The sequence below is a fragment of the Protobothrops mucrosquamatus genome, unplaced genomic scaffold, assembly GCF_001527695.2.
Source record: "Protobothrops mucrosquamatus isolate PMUCROS unplaced genomic scaffold, P.Mucros_1.0 scaffold1329, whole genome shotgun sequence".
NCBI classification, from domain to species: domain Eukaryota; kingdom Metazoa; phylum Chordata; class Lepidosauria; order Squamata; family Viperidae; genus Protobothrops; species Protobothrops mucrosquamatus.
The window spans coordinates 59,698-78,965 of NW_015387528.1; positions in this window are offsets into that span (position 1 = coordinate 59,698).

Sequence of the window (19,268 nt, forward strand, 5' to 3'; positions counted from 1 at the left end):
TTTATTATTATTATTATTATTATTATTATTATTATTATTATTATTATTATTATTATTATTATTATTATTATTATTATTATTATTATTATTATTATTATTATTACTTGCTGTGTATAATTTTCTAAAGAAGCAGCTTTGTAACTCCAGAGAGCTGGAGGCCCCTGTCTGAACACTGCTGTCTCCATTCGGCTTGCCTCCCAAACAGAGACACACAAATGCAACCACACAAATACATTTTTAACGGATTAAGTTAGAATGTTAGAATTCATGCCTTAATAATATCGTGATTGGGAAGGTAGCAGGACATTCCCTGAAGTTATCCAGGACTGAAAACTCTCTGGCGGATCAGATCTTTTCCTGAAGGGGCTTTTCACTTTGTTGCGTAATTGACGCTGACCCCAAAATGCCCACTTTCCCGTGAATTGCCAGTGTGGCTGCCTACAGCAGGTGAGGGCAGTGGTGTGGACTGCTGTGTTAATTCTTCTGCCAGTCCTGGCGTGGCATCATATCTGGTTGCAGCTGGTAGAGAGGATGGTCAGCTGTGAGGACACTGGGGTGACCGTGCCTTTGGCTGCTCGGGGTCTGGGTTACTTTGACTGGGACACTAATTTGGAGAAATTTTCTGTGTGCATTAATGAAAAAAATGTACATCTTTCTCTGTTTTTCTCCCTTCGTGACTCTTCCGCACTTGGGACTAGCGACACGTGATCAGCCTAGGCCAGGGATGGGGAACCTGGGCTCTTTGATGACTTGTGGACTTCAACTCCCAGAATTCCTCAGCTGGAATGGCTCAGCTTGGAAACCTCTCCCTGTCCCCTCAGCATGGCTGGCTGAGGAATTCTGGGAGTTGAAGTCCACGAGTCATAAAAGAGCCAAGGTTCCCCACCCATGGCCTAGGCATTAATTAATGATATCCAGTTGATCTATTGGCAAAGAGGAGGATCAGAAGACTCAAGAGAAACCCCCTCCCCTTGGCACACAGACAGACAGACAGACACACACACACACACACATATCTAGAAAAACCAGAGTCTCTTGGAAGAGGACTTGCTGGTTGAAGCCTTGACTGGGAATCCTTCTGTAGGGTAGGGGTCTTCAAACTTGGTCCTTTTATGACTTGTGGACTTCAACTCCCAGAATTCCTGAGCCAGCCTGGCTCAGCTTGGAAACCTCTCCCTTTCCCCTCAGCGTGCCTGGCTGAGGAATTCTGGGAGTTGAAGTCCACGAGTCATAAAAGAACCAAGGTTCCCCACTCCTGCCCTATATCAGGGGTCCTCAACCTTGGCAATTTTAAGACTCGTGGACTTCAACTCCCAGAATTCCTCAGCCAGGCACAGCTCAGTTTGGAAACCTCTCCCTTTCCCCTCAGCACGGTTGGCTGAGGAATTCTGGGAGTTGAAGTCCACGAGTCATAAAAGGGCCAAGTTTGAAGACCCCTGCTGTAGGGGATCCCACTGATCAGAATCACAGGCGGTCCTCCACATACGACCACAACTGAGCCAACATTTCTGTCGCTAAGCGAGACCCTTGTTAAGCGAGTTTGGGCCCCATTTTCATGACCTTTTTGGCCACCGCGGTTCAGTGGATACACTGCGGCGGTTAAGTCACACGGTTGTTCAGTGAATCCGGCGTCCCCATGCTTGGCGGAAGGTCGCAAAAAGAGGATCGCGTGACACACACACACACACACACGGGGACTCTGCAACCATCATAAACACAAACCAGTGGCCGAGCCTCTGCATTTCGATCGCCTTTTCGTCACACTTGCGGCGGCCGTGTGACGAAAAGGGCCGCAAGCCATCTTTTCCCCCGTGCCGCCGTCTCTCCGAACGGTCACTAAACGACTCGCTGGTAAATTGAGGACCGGGCTGCTAGTAAGGCTCTCCCCTTCTTCTCCGGCGGCCCTGGCCGTTCGCAAGGCTTCCGCGCAGCGCCTGGGGTGCCTCGGGCGCCCGCCTCTGCCCCCCCCTTCCCCAGCTTCTTCATTATCTTAATCACTGTTGTGGCGAAGTTTCATGCTTCCTTTTGACCTTTCTTTTGGGCCTGGTTATGCTGTTTAACTACAACTGACACTCGTCTCCCGGCGCTATTACCTAGGAAACCCACCGCTTAAGCCTCGGCCTTCCCACCCACCCACCCCCTTGCCATTCTCGCTTCCCGTGTCTTTTCTCTGTTTTGTGTGTGTGTGTTTTTTTCCCTCCCCTCTCTCTCCGTCCCCTTCCTTTTTTTTTTAAATAAAAAAAAAATCCTTTAACATGGTTTCCCCTTAAAAAGTTTTTTTAATCAATCAAATTTGGGGCAGAAAATAGGCTCAGTCACGGCCGGTCTTTGGGTCGTGTGACACTCCCCTGGAGTCTTGACAGCTCCTTAGAAGAGGCAGCCGGGACAAGGGGGGCCAAACCAAATGCCTGCCCAAGGAAGGGAGGGTTTCCATGGCACTTTTTTGGGGGGGGGCTCGTCCTTCGGTCGGGGTAACCCCAGAGGGGGTGGAAAGGCGGCCGGGAGAAGGGAGGGGAAAACGTGCGTGCCTCGGAGAAGGGGAACAGATCCCAAACAAAAGGAGAGAAAGATAGCTGGGGGGGGAGAGGTTGCCCCACAGAGGGGTGAGGAAGCCTCGGATGCTTTGACAGCTGCCCCGGCTCTTGAGGGGGGGGAAGGCAGGAGACCGGTGGGATAGACAGTAATTTAGTCAGCTTTCCCGTCTTGCATAATCAAAAAAAAGGGTCCATTTTTCATCCCCTCTGGAGGCATTTCCTTCTGGAGCGCCGCTCACCCTGTCGCACAGCCAAAGCTTTCCGCAGCCTCGGTAGGCATTCTCTTCTCTGACCCTTTCGTCTCTCTTTTGCTCCTTTTGCAGGCTTGCCTTCAGCTCCAGGAAGGGAGGAGAGGTCAGTTCTTTCCTCCGCTGATTTGGGCCTGGAGGGATCCACCGGACCTTTCCACCGTCTGGGTTTAGCGAGGATCTGAGCTTGGGGGCATAAGGTTCCCAAGGGTCTTGGAGTAGGAATGGGCCCTTCAGTGCAAGGAGTTGTGTTGTGGATGTAAGACTTGGATGGGGCTGGGCTTTTCATTCCAGGCTGGCTTCAGTTGTCCAGCTCCGTTCTTCTCTCCTCCATCCATCCCTAGACTTCCCGCATCCTCTTTCTCTCCCACTCTCTCCCCCCCCTTCCCCACTTTATAATTACGGATTAGACTGAATGGATTTGTGTGTAGAGGGACAAAGAGCAACTTCAGCTCTTTGGGATTGCCAAATTATTGGCAGAGCAGTTACGGTGTGAGCTTAACCTGGGAAGCCACAGGAAGCTTGGAGATGCCTTTTCCACCCCTCTGTCTTTCTCCTGCCCTGCTTGGCCAGGATGCAACTAGAACAAAGTTTTGATTTATTTTTTAGATTTCTGCTGTCCTTCCTGCTTCATTCTGTCAAAACCTCTGAACAAAACAGGCTGCTTCTTCTATCCAGCTGCGTGTTTGTCAGTGTATATTTTTTTCCCCTGGATATATTTGCGCGCGTTGTTGTCCTTTTAGTGGTGGTTTAATTAATTCGGAAGGTCCGCCGCTTTTATTCAATCCCACCTATTAGTTGGATCTTGGATTGAAAGAGAAGCCTCTGCATCAGAAGGCACCAGAGCCCGGGGTGCAAAAAACTGGTCTGTTTTCTCCTGGCTGTGTCCTTTTGTGCATCTCTTGAAAGAAAGAAAGAAAGAAAGAAAGAAAGAAAGAAAGAAAGAAAGAAAGAAAGAAAGAAAGAAAGAAAGAAAGAAAGAAAGAAAGAAAGAAAGAAAGAAAGAAAGAAAGAAAGAAAGAAAGTAAGAAAGAAAGAAAGAAAGAAAGAAAGAAAGAAAGAAAGAGACAGAGACAGAGAGAGAGAAAGAAAGAAAGAGACAGCGAGAGAGAGAGAGAGAAAGAAAGAAAGAAAGAAAGAGAGACAGAGAGAGAAAGAAAGAAAGAAAAAAAAGAAAGAAAGAAAGAAAGAAAGAAAGAAAGAAAGAAAGAAAGAGACAGAGACAGAGAGAGAGAAAGAAAGAAAGAGACAGCGAGAGAGAGAGAGAGAAAGAAAGAAAGAAAGAAAGAGAGACAGAGAGAGAAAGAAAGAAAGAAAAGAAAGAAAGAAAGAAAGAAAGAAAGAAAGAAAGAAAGAAAGAAAGAAAGAAAGAAAGAAAGAAAGAATGTTTCTGCTTTGAATGTCCATTTGCATGCTGCCTGGAAAACCAGTCTGTGGCCTTGTGGGCCACAGAATTGTGTGTTTGTGTTAGCCCATCAATGGCCTTAGTTCCTGACGCCTGCCTTCCCGTATGTCTGGTTTGCATACTTGGGCCTTCGCACATTTCCACAGCTCTTCTGCTCCCCTTAAATAATAAATCGGTTGGGGCCTCTGTGGCTTCACCTATTTGGGTGTTAATTCCCACACTGTCCTTGTTTTGGCCGAGGTTTCCCCTTGTGGTGCTTTGCGTTGATTTTGTGGTCAGCTTTTGCTGAGTAGCTGCCCGCTTCCAAAGTGACCTGATGGGACATCTTCTGCAGATCCCCCTTTCCCAAAAAGGGGAAACGAGGGAGTCCTCTGGTAACTTTTCTCCCCTTCCATTTTGACAAACGTTGGGCTCAATGGGAAGGGTGTGTGTGTGTGTGTGTAACTTGGAAGGGATTCCCCTTTTGGCAGCAGGCCTCCGCCATCCCTATGGTTTCCACTTTACTCTCTGTAGGCTGGCAACTGCCAAACAGGAATCTTTTTCTGTGGTTCTTTTATGGGCTGCATTCTCACAGCAGACTTAACAAGGAAGATCTAGTAGCTGCACTCGCACAAACAAGTACAACTTCGTTAGTCCTAATGTTGTGTATGACTTCTGTAGTTTAGCGGGGGGTTGTTGTTTTTTTTGCAAAGCTAGCCCGTTTGATATGGTTTAGTGTGTTCGCCGGAAAACAGGTTGATTCAGTAATCAGGTTAAGGATATCATGTAATATTACTATCCAATTCTATAGCAGCTCAAAACTGGAGGAATCTAGTATCCTTCCAGGTCCAGGGCAAGGTCCTACTTCCAAGAATTGAAAAAAAAAAAAGAAAGAAAAAAAAAAAGGTATCTTACAGCCTCTATAAAAGCTATAAATCTCTTTTTACAGGTTGGGCTGGGAAAAGGGATCAGACTGTTGGGGAGAAAAAATGTGTTTTGTGTTTTCCAGCATATTGTTGATCATGTCCATCTTATAAGGAACGGTTGCTGGAATTGGGTATGTCTAGTTTAACGAAGAGAAGGACGAGGGGGGACAGGATAGCAGTCTTCCAGTATCTCAGGGGCTGCCCCCAAAGAAGAGGAAGTCAAGCTATTTTCCAAGGCCCCTAAAGGCAGGACAAGAAGCAACGGAGGGAAACTCATCAAGGAGAGAAGCAACCTAGAACTAAGGAGAAACTTCCTGACAGTGAGAACAATTAGCCAGTGGAACAACCTGCCTCCAGAAGCGGTGAATGCTCCAACACTGGAAGTTTTGAAGAAGAGACTGGACAGCCATTTGTCCGAAATGGTATAGGGTTTCCTGCCTGAGCAGGGGGTTGGACTAGATGACCTCCAAGGTACCTTCCAACTTTATCATCATCATCATCATCATCATCATCATCATCATCATCATCATCATCATCATCATCATCATCATCATTATTATTATTATTATTATTATTATTATTAATTGAAGGCTGATGTCCCTGCCTTCTGGATCCTTTTAAGTGGCACTCCAATGATGGGATCAAAATAAATTTGTTAAGTCTTCTAAGATGCCATAGGAGTAGCCCTTGGTGGTTTGGTTGGCTCTTTTTGATATGAAGTGAGGGGAAAAAACAAAATCTTCCCTAAATGATTGCAAAAGTGCTTGGATCCTAAGATGGCCACCCCTTTGCCTTCCCACCTTTCTGAGCGGCAGTAAAAAAGTTCATTAGAAAACCCTTTTTTCCCCCCCAGTTTGCTGCAGGTCTGGAAAAGCAACACCTGTTGAATGCAGCAAAAGTGGGCAAAATATCCCTTTTTTTATCCCAATGCTCTGTTTCTGAGAAGTTGTGGGGAAATCACTCCCCGAAGGCTTCTCTAGACTAGTTTTAGATTTATTTTAGCTAATCAGTTGTCAGGACTATTCCTAACCAAGGAGCGACTCAAAATGATAGTTGTGGACGCTCTGCCCCTGGAGATTTTTAAGAAGAGACTGGACAGCCATTTGTCTGAAGTGGTATAAGGTCTCTCTGCTTGAGCAGGGGGTTGAACTAGATGACCTCCAAGGTCCCTTCCACTTCTATTATTCTGACAGCCCGGAGAGTTCTTTGACTCAGGGCTAATACATCCGTAAGGAAAAAATGAGGGACTGTTTTGGATGGCACTTTTAAAAGAAAGCAAATTGCAGGCGGGCTTTAACTTACAACAATTCATTTAGTGACCGTTTGAGGTTACAATGGCACTGGAAAAAGTGGTTTATGACCATTTTTGACACTTAGGACTATCTATCTATCTATCTATCTATCTATCATCTATCTATCTATCTATCTATCTATCTATCTATCTATCTATCCATCTATCCATCTATCCATCTATCTATCCATCCATCTATCTACTCTATCTATCCCCTCTTCTATCATTTATCTACCTACCTACCTACCTCTCTCTCTCAATCTCTCTCTCTCTCTCTCTCTCTCTCTATCTATCTATCTATCTATCTATCTATCTATCTATCTATCTATCTATCTATCTATCTATCTATCTATCCCCTCTCTAATCTTTCTATCATTTATCTACCTACCTACTTCTCTCTCTCTCTCTTTCTCTCTCTCTCTCTCTCTCTCCCCCTATCTACCTATCTACCTATCCATCTATCTCCTCTCTAATCTTTCTATCATTTATCTACCTACCTACTTCTCTCTCTCTCTCTATCTATCTATCTATCTACCTACCTATCTATCTATCCATCTATCTCCTCTCTAATCTTTCTATCATTTATCTACCTATCTACCTCTCTCTCTCTCTCTCTCCCCATCCATCTATCCCCTCTCTAATCTTTCTATCATCTATCATTTACCTACCTACCTATCTACCTACCTACCTATCTACCTACCTATCTATCTATCTATCTACCTGGGAATCCAGAGAACTGCACAAGACTAGTTTGACAGTTAAAGACCAAACCTGTTTGAACTGCCAGGAGAGTTCCTGCTTTTTCTTGTTCGCTCCCTCACTGTGCCTGGCTGAACTGAACAAATTCTGATCTCTCAGAGGTCCTGCTGCTACACCGGATACTGAAAATCGGCCAAATCATGGCTTGCTTAAACTAGCCATGAAAGAGGAGACCCGAATGAGGAGGAGGAGGAGGAGAGGAATTCTGTGCTTTAGCTGCCAAGCCTGAAGGGCACTTGGCATCCCGATCGATCCCTTTTGATGCAAAGGTGGCTCCTTTCAGACGAATGAGCTCCATCCACAATGACCTCTTGAAAGAGACCGACATGTAGTCACCTCCTCCTGTCCAAACAAATCACCGTAACGATCCGGAAAGTCAAAGTCAGATGTTGGTTTGGCTGCAGTTTGGAGGAAGCCTGAGCCTACTGCTGCTTTAAGATGAGGCCGGCGTGCAAGTTGCACGCCAGCTCTCATGTTCAGAGGCACTTCTGCTGCTCTTTCCTCAAACACACCCCCCCCCCCGCCCGCCTTTGGAAACTTTCCTGCCCAATTGTTATGTGTGATCCGATCTGGAAGTTACTCTCTAAGCTTCTTGTCACATTTTTGACTTAATGAAGTGCAACTGAAGTGGGAATTGGGGTTCATCACGTCAGCTTCTCGCTACTCCCTGGTTGCCGGGAAAGAGGGGGCGGTTGGGGACCGCCGTGGAACGCTGGAAGTCGTTATCATTCCGGTCAGTCTGTTTAACACAAAATTAAACAAAGAACTAATTAGTGCCTCATGAATTAATAAATACGCAGTTGCTGGGGAGGAAGAAGAGGGGGGGGAAAGAAAAAGGTTGGGAGAAGAAGGATGCTGGGGGAAAAAAAGTCAAATTAAGAGAACGCCAGGCCGGGAAAGGGCGGAAGGGACGGGACGGTGTCCGATTGTGCCAGAGAAAGTTAGTTTTTTTGCTCTCTCTTTTTTTTTGGGGGGGGGGGGATGGAGTTTCTTTCCCTTGCCCAGCCCCAGGTTGTCTTTGGTAAATCGGGGTCATGTTCCTGAGAGGTATGAATATTTATATAGGGAAAAGATGGGGCTGCCAGTCAAGGCAGCTTCCGAGGTCAAGAGGAAGGATACCGAGGACTCCCCCTCGGTGGCGGCGGATTCGCATGCAGCTGCCTTAGGTGACAGCACCGCAAGCCAGATGGGCTGCCAGTTCTAGGACCCAGCGAAGAATTTCCAGCGTCGGGAGAAGTGGCAAACCCTCCTTAAAGAGAAGAACAAGTTGCTAGTCCTTAACGTTCCACGGAGACCGTGGAGCGTTCTCCCTTTCTCTCCGTCCCTCTTTCTGAAAGCGTAGGTTCGAAGTCTCTGTGGAGGCGGCCGCTTTGAAGAGAAAAACAGAATTAAAGTGACGGTGCCCACGGTAATCACCTCTGTTAAAAAATACATTTGAAGCGTATCAGCGTGTCCTTAAATTGGCTTTTTAATGCCTTACTCCTGGTTGGTAATGCGGTATTGTAGTTGCACTGCCTCCCTCTCTTAAGTCGCCTGTATCGACCGGATAGAATCAGGAGGTCTTCCGATGCTTTATTTCTTTTTTCGCCTCTCTTTCCCTTTTTTTGGGGGGGGGATCGGTGAAAAAAACTAGGCGTCTGGAGTCCTGAGTGTTAAAAATGCTACTGCGTGTAAATCCTGCAAAATATAGTGGGAAGGGGAAACCATTGAACTAGTGGCTAACCTGTAAAATGGGTACAGTGGGGACCTTGGCCTGCCTGGGTGTTTGACCACATGGGTCTTCAAATGTGGCCCTTTGATGACTTGTGGACTTCAACTCCCAGAATTCCTCAGCCAGGCACGCGTGCCTGGCTGAGGAATTCTGGGAGTTGAAGTCCACAAGTCATCAAAGGGCCACGTTTGAAGACCCCTGACATAACACAAAGCTGAAGCCTGCTACGATATAAAACAGGGGTAGTCAACCTTGGCTCTTTTATGACTCGTGGCTCAGGAATTCTGGGAGTTGAAGTCCACGAGTCATAAAAGAGCCAAGGTTGACTACCCCTGATATAAAACATTGATTGTGTAATAAAGGGCAACAGGTTCGGAGGCAGCTATCCTGGCTTACGTTTTAGTGCCCTTCAGACAATTACGGTCTGGCTCTCATTCAGAGTCCAGCTTGCCAGGCCCCCCCCTTCCCCACCCTCATTTGCATATGCAAATCTTTGGACCGGGCTTCCTTCTGGAGTTGACCATATTGTCTTCAGGGACTTAAGTCTACCGACGACGACGACGTTGGCTGCTTTTAATCCCTGATTAGCAGCGGTCCAGAAAGGAGAATATCCGGAGAGCAGCAGATTCTCCGTGGAGGGCAAATGGGGGTTCAGGGCTTGAAACAAGGAGAGCCGGGCCCAAAGATTGGGGCGCTGGAACCCCCAGGGGTGGGTGGCTGGGTGGGTGGGCAGCTTAGCCTGGTCCGCCCTAGATGGAGAGCGCCACTCCTGCCTCTCCTCGTCGGGAGCGCCGAGGAGGGGCGGAGAGTCCATCCTTAAGAGGACATGTCAAGTTCAATTAGTGTTATCTGTCTAAATGTGTGCGGGGAACAGAGAATACAAGCCAAGGCTTGGTGGCTTTGATGGAGACATATGCAAGGTCAGCCTGCCTCCTCCAATCCCTCAATCTGATTTGGGGGGATTACACCTCCTAAGTAAATTGGCGTTACTCCTTTTGCATCATTGATAAGCTGCCTGGTGGCCAAAATAATAAAAGGGGAGGTGGGGGGGCGAGCATTGAACCGAGTGCATGGCTGGGTGGGAGGGACGGAGGGGGGAGAGCGCTAAAATCTTTTTTTTTTNCTGAGGAATTCTGGGAGTTGAAGTCCACAAGTCGTGAAGGGGCCTTAGTTCCCCCATGCTGGCTGAGGAATTCTGGGAGTTGAAGTCCACAAGTCATGAAGGGCCAATTTTGAAGACCCCTGATATAAAGCGTCAGGAAAAGGCCCAGCCTGCAGCCACCCAGTTTCCTACGGCAAAGGGAGACTCTGGGGCTGGCTTCCTCCTGATGCTACGCTGGGCCCACGTGGCGGCCTGCTCTCTTGCGGGGAAGGAAGGGGAAATACCCGTTTGAGGACTTAACGTTCGAATTCTCCCAGTATATAAGAAGCTTTTGTTACCGCAGGATTTGCAGACCGTCTTTCAGGAGACCTCAATTGGAAATCTTAGCGGTCAGCAGTTTGAGATTAAGCAGGCCACCTGTGGACATTTCCACCTAGGAGTTCTCATCTTGTTAGGGGGTCCTTCTCCAAAGCAGGGCTTCCTTTTCCGGATCAAACCCCACCGCTTCGAACCAGGCCAAGCGGAGGAGGATCAAACCCTGTATTTGGGGGAGAAGAGGCAGAGATGGGATCCCGAGTCCCTCTTTGAAGAACTCTAGGGAGAACGGAAGGCTGAAGCCATCCTCCCAGCCGTGCTACTTTTACAAGGAACATTCCCCCCCTTACACACACACACACACACACACACACACACACACACACACACCAGAGGTTCAAGCCAGGTCAAATGTGCAATTTCTCTAAATCCGTGAGAACTCACCTGCGTCAGCTGTCCTGAGCACTTTTGCCTTAGGGCCAGGGCAATAAATTTTGAATATTCCCCTCGTCCCACCATTTTCAGGTGTCTGGTAACTATCTCTGGAGGCTCCGCCGGGAAGACGGGGTGCCTGCTCCCCACCTGTCCCCCTCCTCTCTTCAGCCAGGTGTCAAGAGAGGGTGTGAGCAGGGCCTCTCTCTTCCCCAGGCTGATCCGTGCCCGGATGGTGTCAGGGGTGACCCGATAGAAGGCCAATGTTATGTAAATATTTTCGCTGCAACACGGGCAAGAATGGGCCGGGCCTTGCTCATCCATCCATCATTGACATGGCCTCCCTGGAGGCAGGGGGGCTTAAGTGGGGAGGGGGGAGAAGGAGCCAGAGGCAGACAGAGGCAGCATGTGCCCCACTCGTCAACTGTTGGTTTCCTTTGGTTTCGGGGAGCCCCACTGGGCTCCCGACTCTGGGCTTTGTCCTCCCCACCGTCCCACCCTCCTACTTGGCCCTTCGCTTTTGCACGCATCTCTGTCCTCCCCCCCCCCTCCAGCCTTGCAGAAATGTCTCCCCTTTTTTTTTGCTTTTCAGTTTCTTTCTCTGACTTCAAAGGCGCCCTCTTATTGTCTCTGGAATTGCCAGGCAGTGGCCCTGAAATGCGATCACAGCCGGGCATGGTGTAGGTCACCCTCTGAGCACCCTGCCTCGCGCGCTCAAAGGGACGGGCGGATGCTTCCTTTTGCGGGCTTCACCGCCCTGGTTACAGCTCTTTCCCTCCTGCTTCCCCTCCCTCCCCCTCCCTCGTCCTCACGATCCCGTGCTGCTTCATCAGAGATTTCTCCCCCCTCCCTCCTCAAATCTATTTTACTCTTCCCTCCTGGATCTCTGTGGCCTTCTGCCGGTCTCATCCCGGACACCGCCCTTCCCGCACCGAGGAATGGGACCACTCGCCGCGGGGGGGCAATTTAACAATTCGATTATTTAAAATATATATATATATATATAATATATATATATTTGAATCTTTTTGTCCTTCGTATTTTGCGGCGTCCCTCCTTCGGCATCCCCTCTTTAACGATTCCGTTCCACCATTTCTTGGATAGTGGTGTCGCTCTTGTTCCCGGGTCAAGTTGGCTACGGCTGGTTGGCTACAGTGGTCAAGCTATTCTCCAAAGCGCCTGAAGGCAGGACAAGAAGCAACGGGTGGAAACTAACCAAAGAGAGAAACAACCTAGAACTAAGGAGAAACTTCCTGACAGTTAGAACAATTAACCGGTGGAACAACCTGCCTCCAGAAGCGGTGAATGCTCCAACACTGGAAGTTTTTAAGAAGAGACTGGACAGCCATTTGTCCGAAATGGTGTAGGGTTTCCTGCCTGAGCAGGGGGTTGGACTAGATGACCTCCAAGGTCCCTTCCAACTTTATCATCATCATCATCATCATCATCATCATCATCATCATCATTATTATTATTATTATTATTATCATCTGCGGCAAATGGTCACAGACCCCTTGCAAGCTCTTGGAGGACTGGAGGAAATATCTAGGAAACAATCTAGGAAATATCTCAAGAGGGTTTCTCCAGTTTATGCAGTCAAGTGTCCCCATCCCCACTCCAGCTGTTGGTTTCCCAGGGCCAGGATTCCTGCCTTTGGTGCCTCTGAGACAGCTGCTGGTGACCCAGCCTCTTGTAATGCCAAGGGTGAAAGGCCTTACCTGGCTCAGCCTTCCTGGCCCTGGCATTTCAGACCCCCAGGTGTGAAGAGAAGGAGAGAGATACCTGGCTGGGACCTGGCATTGCANACTTCCCTAAATTGACCTTCAGCCAATCTCAACCTTAGGAGGGTAGAGAAGAGGATTGAAAAAAGGGGGCTAGGGAGAATTAAAATCAGAGCAGTTCAGTCTGGGGGAAAAAAGTGTAAAATCAAACACAAATGCATTCGTGGATCAAATGAAACGCTTGGCAGGAGAAATCAAGGACCGCTATCGGGTCGGTTTTGATTTGCCGGTATTGAGAAAGAAAACTTCTAAAACAAGGGACGAGGCAGAACTGGAGCAGGAGACGGGTCCTGATGCAACAAGGCAGCAAGTGGTCAAAAATAATAATAATAATTAAAAAAAATGGCTGTATCTTTGCGTAGAGCAGAAAGCAGGCACCCGGTGGCATTAAGTTAATTGATTGCTTTGCAACAGGCAGCCGGGATAACTGTGTTGTGCTGTCACCGTGGCAACAACCCCAAATTGTCAGCCTGTTTTAGATGAAGCGAAGTTAAACACTGTCTCGTTTGCAGCGATCTTGGCGATTGTTTTTCTTCAAAGGCCAGGAGTCATGGATCCCCTTCCCCCCCCTCCAGTAATATGATTTTTTAAAAAAGCAAATGCAGTGGTGTCGATTCAAATAGGTGAACAACCGGTTCTCTGCGTGGATGCCACTTCCGGAAGTCCGTTCTGGGCCCGGGCAACAAAAAATTAGCTACCGATTCTGCTGAAGTGGTGCAAACTGGCTGAATCCCACCACTGAACAAATGGATATGGTGGAAGCCAGGAAAGAAAGAAAGAAAGAAAGAGAGAGGGAGGGAGGGAGGGAGGGAGGGAAGGAAGGAAGGAAGGAAGGAAGAAAGAGAGAGAGAGGGAGGGAGGGAGGGAGGGAAGGAAGGAAGGAAGGAAGGAAGGAAGGAAGGAAGGAAGGAAGGAAGGAAGGAAGGAAGGAAGGAAGGAAGGAAGGAAGGAAGGAAGGAAGGAAGGATTCCTCACCCTCCCCAGGTCACTTTGCTTTTGGGAGTGAAATATGCAAGGAAGTTTTTCCTTGCTTCGCCTTTTTGAAAAATGTGTTTGTGTGTTGCCTAAAAGGAAAACTGCTCTGCTTACGAAATGAAAAGAAAAACAAAGTCCCGTGTCTACCTTTTCATTTATCTTGCTCAAGATGGAGAAATAAAAGCAACAACTAATGTAAAGATGGGGTTATTCCCTAATTTAACGTTTATTTCTTCACTGGCTGAGCTTCTATACAGAAGCAGGTGGGAAGCCCCAATTGAAGAGCGAACGAAAGAGGAATCTCTCTGCTCTGTTCTTTTACATGCAGGCTGTTGTTGCATCTCTCTCCATCGGAGGGGGAGCCTGTGGTGTTCAACAGGTGCTGCTTCTCCCAAGCACAGAGATTCTAGCTGGGGGCATGGGGTGGTGGGGTAACGGAGTTGTCCATTTTTGCACACTTTTTGCCAGGCGTCTCCGAATTGCCTTGGGGATGCCCTCGCCGTAGCACGCCTGCCCTGTTTTCTTTTGAGCAAAATGCCCATTAATAGCCACTGACACGTTGAAATAAAACATTATAGACAGGATCAAATGTACAAGGGGAAAAAAATCAATCCGCAATACCTGCCTTGTATTCATTTCCCTTTTTAAATCATAGCCGTTTTCAACCGAGCCGCTCCAAGATCTCCTGAGTACGGCTGGCATCTGTTGGAAATCCCTGGAAAACTCTTTTTCCACGGTTGGCGAAAGCTTCTATCCGTGCCACGAGGCTCGTTGTTATTACAACTCCTCCTGCTGCTCCGGATAATAACAACAACAATAATAATTAGTATTTATATCGAGGGCTTTCCGTCATCCTGAGTCCATTAACCAGAGGACTTGGTTGTCAGTCTTACAACACCCCTGCCTAGTGAGTCACCATGATTAAGCTCCACATTGCAGTTGAGTTGATGGAGAGACAGAGAGAGTGAGTGAGTGAGTGAGTGAGTGGCTTCAAGATTCAAACCCGGGACTTCCTCATGGGTTACGGAGTCCTTTTAAGCGGCTCTCAAGCCCTTGGTGTCAGGAGGCACCGAGTGAAGTGTTTGAGTGGAGCTTTCTCTTTAAAGGAAGCTGTGGGTTATTTACTTTGGTTCTCCTAACTTAACTTAACTCGCCTTGCTGAAGCCTACCTGTTGGCAGATGCGCTAGCCCGACCTATTAAAACAGCATTAAGGAACCTGGCGGGAGGGAGAGTTGGCGCAGGTGAGGCCTGAGTTGTTGAGGAACAATAGCGAGGTCCCACGTGTAGACGTTCCCTTTTTTATCACTTCGACAAAGCCAGTCAGCAACCGGAGAGAAGAGAGAGAGAGAGAGAGAGAGAGAGAGAGAGCGAGAGCGTGTTAAACGTGGAGGATGTGGGAATGCAGCCAGACGGCAGGCAGGCAGTCGGGTGGAGGCAGAGATTTGATGGCTTTTTCTCTGCTTTCACTTTCTGGTCGTCTTCTCCAGTTTGGGGACTTCAGCTCCCGGAATTTATTTATTTATTTGTTTATTCTACAACTGGATAGAAGAGAAAGTGACTTTCGCGAGGCTGATGAGATTTAGTTTTGCTATAAGGGAGTCCCAGTGTTCACCTGGTGGATCAAAGTGGTTTCTTTCTTTCTTTCTTTCTTTCTTTCTTTCTTTCTTTCTTTCTTTCTTTCTTTCTTTCTTTCTTTCCTTCCTTTCTTTCTTCCTTCCTTCCTTCCTTCCTTCCTTCCTTCATCTTTTTTTCTTCCTTCCTTTCTTACCTTCCTTCCTTCCTTCCTCTTTCTTTCTTTCTTTCTTTCTTTCTTCCTTTCTTTCTTTTTCTTTCTTTCTTTTTTCCTTTCTTCCTCCCTTCCTTTCTTCCTTTCTTTTTCTTTCTTTCTTTCTCTTTCTTTCTTTCTTTCTTTCTTTCTTTCTTTCTCTCTCTCTCTCTCTCTTCCTTCCTTCCTTTCTTCCTTTCTCTTTTTCTTTCTTTCTTTCTTCCTTTTTCTTTCTTTCTTTCTCTTTCTTCCTTCCTTCCTTTCTTTTTCTTTCTTTCTTTTTCTTCCTTCCTTCTTTCCTTTCTTCCTTCCTTCCTTCCTTTCTTCCTTCCTTCCTTCTTTCCTTCCTTTCTCTTTCTTTCTTTCTTTCTTTCCTTTCTTTCTTTCTTTCTTTCTTTCTCTTCCTTCCTTTCTTTCTTTCTTCCTTTCTTCCTTTCTTCCTTCTCCATGAGGTATCCGCCTTTCTTGCTCAGCACCTCTTTTGAGTATCCATCACTTCTTCTCTGTCTCACTTTTCCGTCCTTCCTGCCCTGTCATCCTTGTCTCCCGCTGAATTGCATGTTTTCCCATCGGGAAAACCTTCTCGGGGTTGGGATTTGGAGAGCTTAAGAGCCATGGATGCTCTCCAGTCTCTCTCTCTCTCTCTCTCTCTCTCTCTCTCTCTCTCTCTCTCTCTCTCTCTCTCTCTCTCTCTCTCTCTCTCTCTCTCTCTCTCTCCCCACCCCATGTGTGAAAAAGAACCAAGCAAGTGTTTGACTGGCAGAGCTGCCTGTAGAAGCAGAGATGGTTATTGGTGTCAGAAAAAAGCTAAATAACCCTCTAACTGGTATGAAGGTGAATTCACGGTCTGGCGAGCACTGAAAATATGAGACAGGCAGCCTGGAGCAGGAAATAACATCACAAAAGCTCCAGAGAATGCTTGAATACCCAAAAGCAGGACTTCAGGCCAGAGGCTGGTGTGTAGGCTGTTGCGTAGTTTGATTTCTTGTTATAAAGCTTAGGAATTTGGGCAGCCTGGGATTCTAATTTTTTTGAGGGGCGGGGGGAAGAAACAGTAAGACCCCCCCCCAGTTCCTCAGATTCTGGAGAATAACTGCAACGTGTCTCTCGCTCCTTTTTTGCTCGCAGTTTTCAGGAATATAAAATCCTGGAAGTCAACAAAGCATGAATATTTGCAGATCTACACTCCTACACAGATAAAAATCTTCTTGCAGGGAATAAAAGGAGACAAAAGAGGGAAGGATATGCCACCTCGAAGTGGGTTGGCAACACCCCGGTGTATAAAGTGGAACCATTAAGGCTTATCTTTGCTGTGAACAAGTTGATTGTGCAGCTGCTGGGAGCCAACTAAAATTCTTGGGCAGCACAGTTGTACCAGGCTTCTAATGCTTTATGTCTGAAGGAGAACACGCCAAGCGGCCTTGGGCCTGCCCTGCAGAATAACATTCACCTCGGAAGTCCGTATGGCCCCCGAGATGCCGTAAAACAAAACCCCAGGAGTGGGTTGCTACCTGGTGCCTGATATTAGGATGGAGTTTGGTCACATTGTGGGTCGTTTAGCTAGAACCACTTCATGACAGAGTGGCGTACAGTTTTATGAAATGAGCTGAGTGCGTTGAACGTCCTGGCTCTTTCCAAGGTGAGCAGGAAAAAAAAGTATACATTGGGAAGAACTGAGAAAGAACAGGGGACACGAGGAGAGGTTAGACTTAATAATAATAAAGTTGGAAGGGACCTTGGAGGTCATCTGGTCCAACCCCCTGCTCAGGCAGGAAACCCTATACCATTTCAGACAAATGGCTGTCCAGTCTCTTCTTAAAAACTTCCAGTGTTGGCAAAGATAATTAGTGCCCTTTGCAGCCCAGTCCTTCTTTTCTGGTTTTCCTTCTTGAAAAGTTGTGCATTTTGATTCCCAAAAAGGCAGCTGGACCTACACAAGTTTGTGCATTACGGTCTTCTGCCTAAATCACATCCCAAGTCAGGCTGCGGTTTTGTGCAGACTCAGTGAGGGTTGTGTGTTTTGGGAAAGAGGCGTGGTGCAAAAGGGACCTTGGAGGGGATCTTGGAGGTCATCGAGTCCAACCCCCTGCTCAGGCAAGAAACCCTACACCATTTCAGACAAATGGCCGTCCAGTCTCTTCTTAAAAACTTCCAGTGTCGGAGCATTCACCAACTTGATCCAGAACGTTCTGGTTCTGAATCCAAATAAATTTATCTCAAGTAAAGTCTTACCTAATAGGATGGGAAATTGCCTTCTAAGGAGGCTTAGAGAGGGAGCCTTGTTTCAATTCTTCTTGATTTGCCAGCCTTTGCGTGAATTCTCCTTTTCTTTGACATTAAGAAGCAGGAGGAGGAGGAGGGAAGTCGGAATGAGAAGAGGGAGAGAGGAAAAAAAAAAAGGATTTAGTAACAACTCCGCGCATTGCAAAACTTTTATCCTTTGAATAATGTGTCACAGAAACTGATGGGCGATAAAGGGGGAGACGGAGCCCTGCCAAGAATCCGGCTCAGCCAGTTTCCCTTATTTATTAAAGAAGAAGAAAAAAAGCTTAGATAATTAACTTTTTTGTTTTGTTTCACGGGCAACTCCCCAGACTGGCAACTTCAGGGCGCCTGGCAAAAGAAGCTTTCTATCAGCTCTGCCAGAATGGCATAAAACAAACCAGATCTGTGCCCGGTGATTGCCTCGAAACCAACGCTAGTCGGGATTTGTCAGTTTCAGGGGCCGGGGAATATCATCCAGGCTTTCGGGGAACCCTCTCCTTCTGCGGGAAAACTCTCGTTTTCCAGCTCTGTCATCACCAGCCCCACCAACGCACGAAGGCGGCTTGCTGGAACCTTGGTGTGCAATCAGACAATCCAACATTAAACAGCTAAGTACCTCCAACAGGGCTTATTCAGGAGGGGGCCTTGTCCCTTCTTCACCGTTTACCCATTGTTGTCGTTAGTTGCGAAGTCGTGTCCGACCCATCGCGACCCCATGGACAACGTTCCTCCGGGCCTTCCTGTCCTCTACCATCTTCTGGAGTCCATTGAAGCTCCCGCCTCCTGTTTCAGGGACTCCATCCAGCCACCTCGTTCTCTGTCGTCCCCTTCTTCTCTTGCCCTCAATCTTTCCCAACATCCTGTTGACATTAAGCTCTAGAAGAGGGGTCCCCAGCCCCCAGGTTGTAGACCAACACCGGTCTGCAGCATGCCAGCAAGCGAGTCGCATAAACAAGCAAAGCCCCATCCGCGGGATGCAGGCAGCATACAAAACCACGCCCCCTTCAGGCCACGGAAAAACCTCTTTCCACGGAACCGGTCCCTGGTGCCCAAAAGGTTGGGGATCTCTGCTCTAGAAGATCCATACAAAGGGGAAATTATCTGCCTATTTGTCAGCTGGGTCAGCAAATACCCCCCCCCCTTCCTATGAATGGTTTGGGATACTTTGAATTCAAGGCAGGTGCTGTATCCCCTGAACTACGGCTGGTCCTCTACATCAGGGCTTTTCAACCCGTGGTACGGGTACCACCTGTGGTACATTGGCACCTGGCAGGTGGTACGTGACCATCCTAGAAAAGTGGTAGCAGGGGAAGGGAATGAGCTGAACCGGTGGCAGCACCGCACAAGCCTGAGCGAGAGATGGCTGGAGCTGCAGGGCTGTCAGGGCTCAGCGGAAGCGCCAGGATCAGTGCCGCTTTCCAGCTGATTGGCGCTTCTTCGGGGTTGTCAGGGCTCAGTGGAAGCGCCAGGATCAGCGCCAGGCTCCAGCGCCACTGAGCCCAGAAGCGCCGATCAGCTGGAATGTTGCAGCCTCTCCAGGGTCTTGTGATTTACATCCAGATGCTTGGCAACTGATTCATATTTATGATGGTCACAGTGTCCCAGGGTCATGTGAAGTGACCAAAACCTGATGCAACCACCCAGCAGACGGGGGGGAATAAAAACCAAACACCCCCACCCCACCCTCACTGCCAATCCCCAACAGAAATGCTCACAACAATGGAAACCTCAGACAGGAGGAAGAGTGTGGCCGGGTGGGTAGGCAGGTGTCTTGCTCGG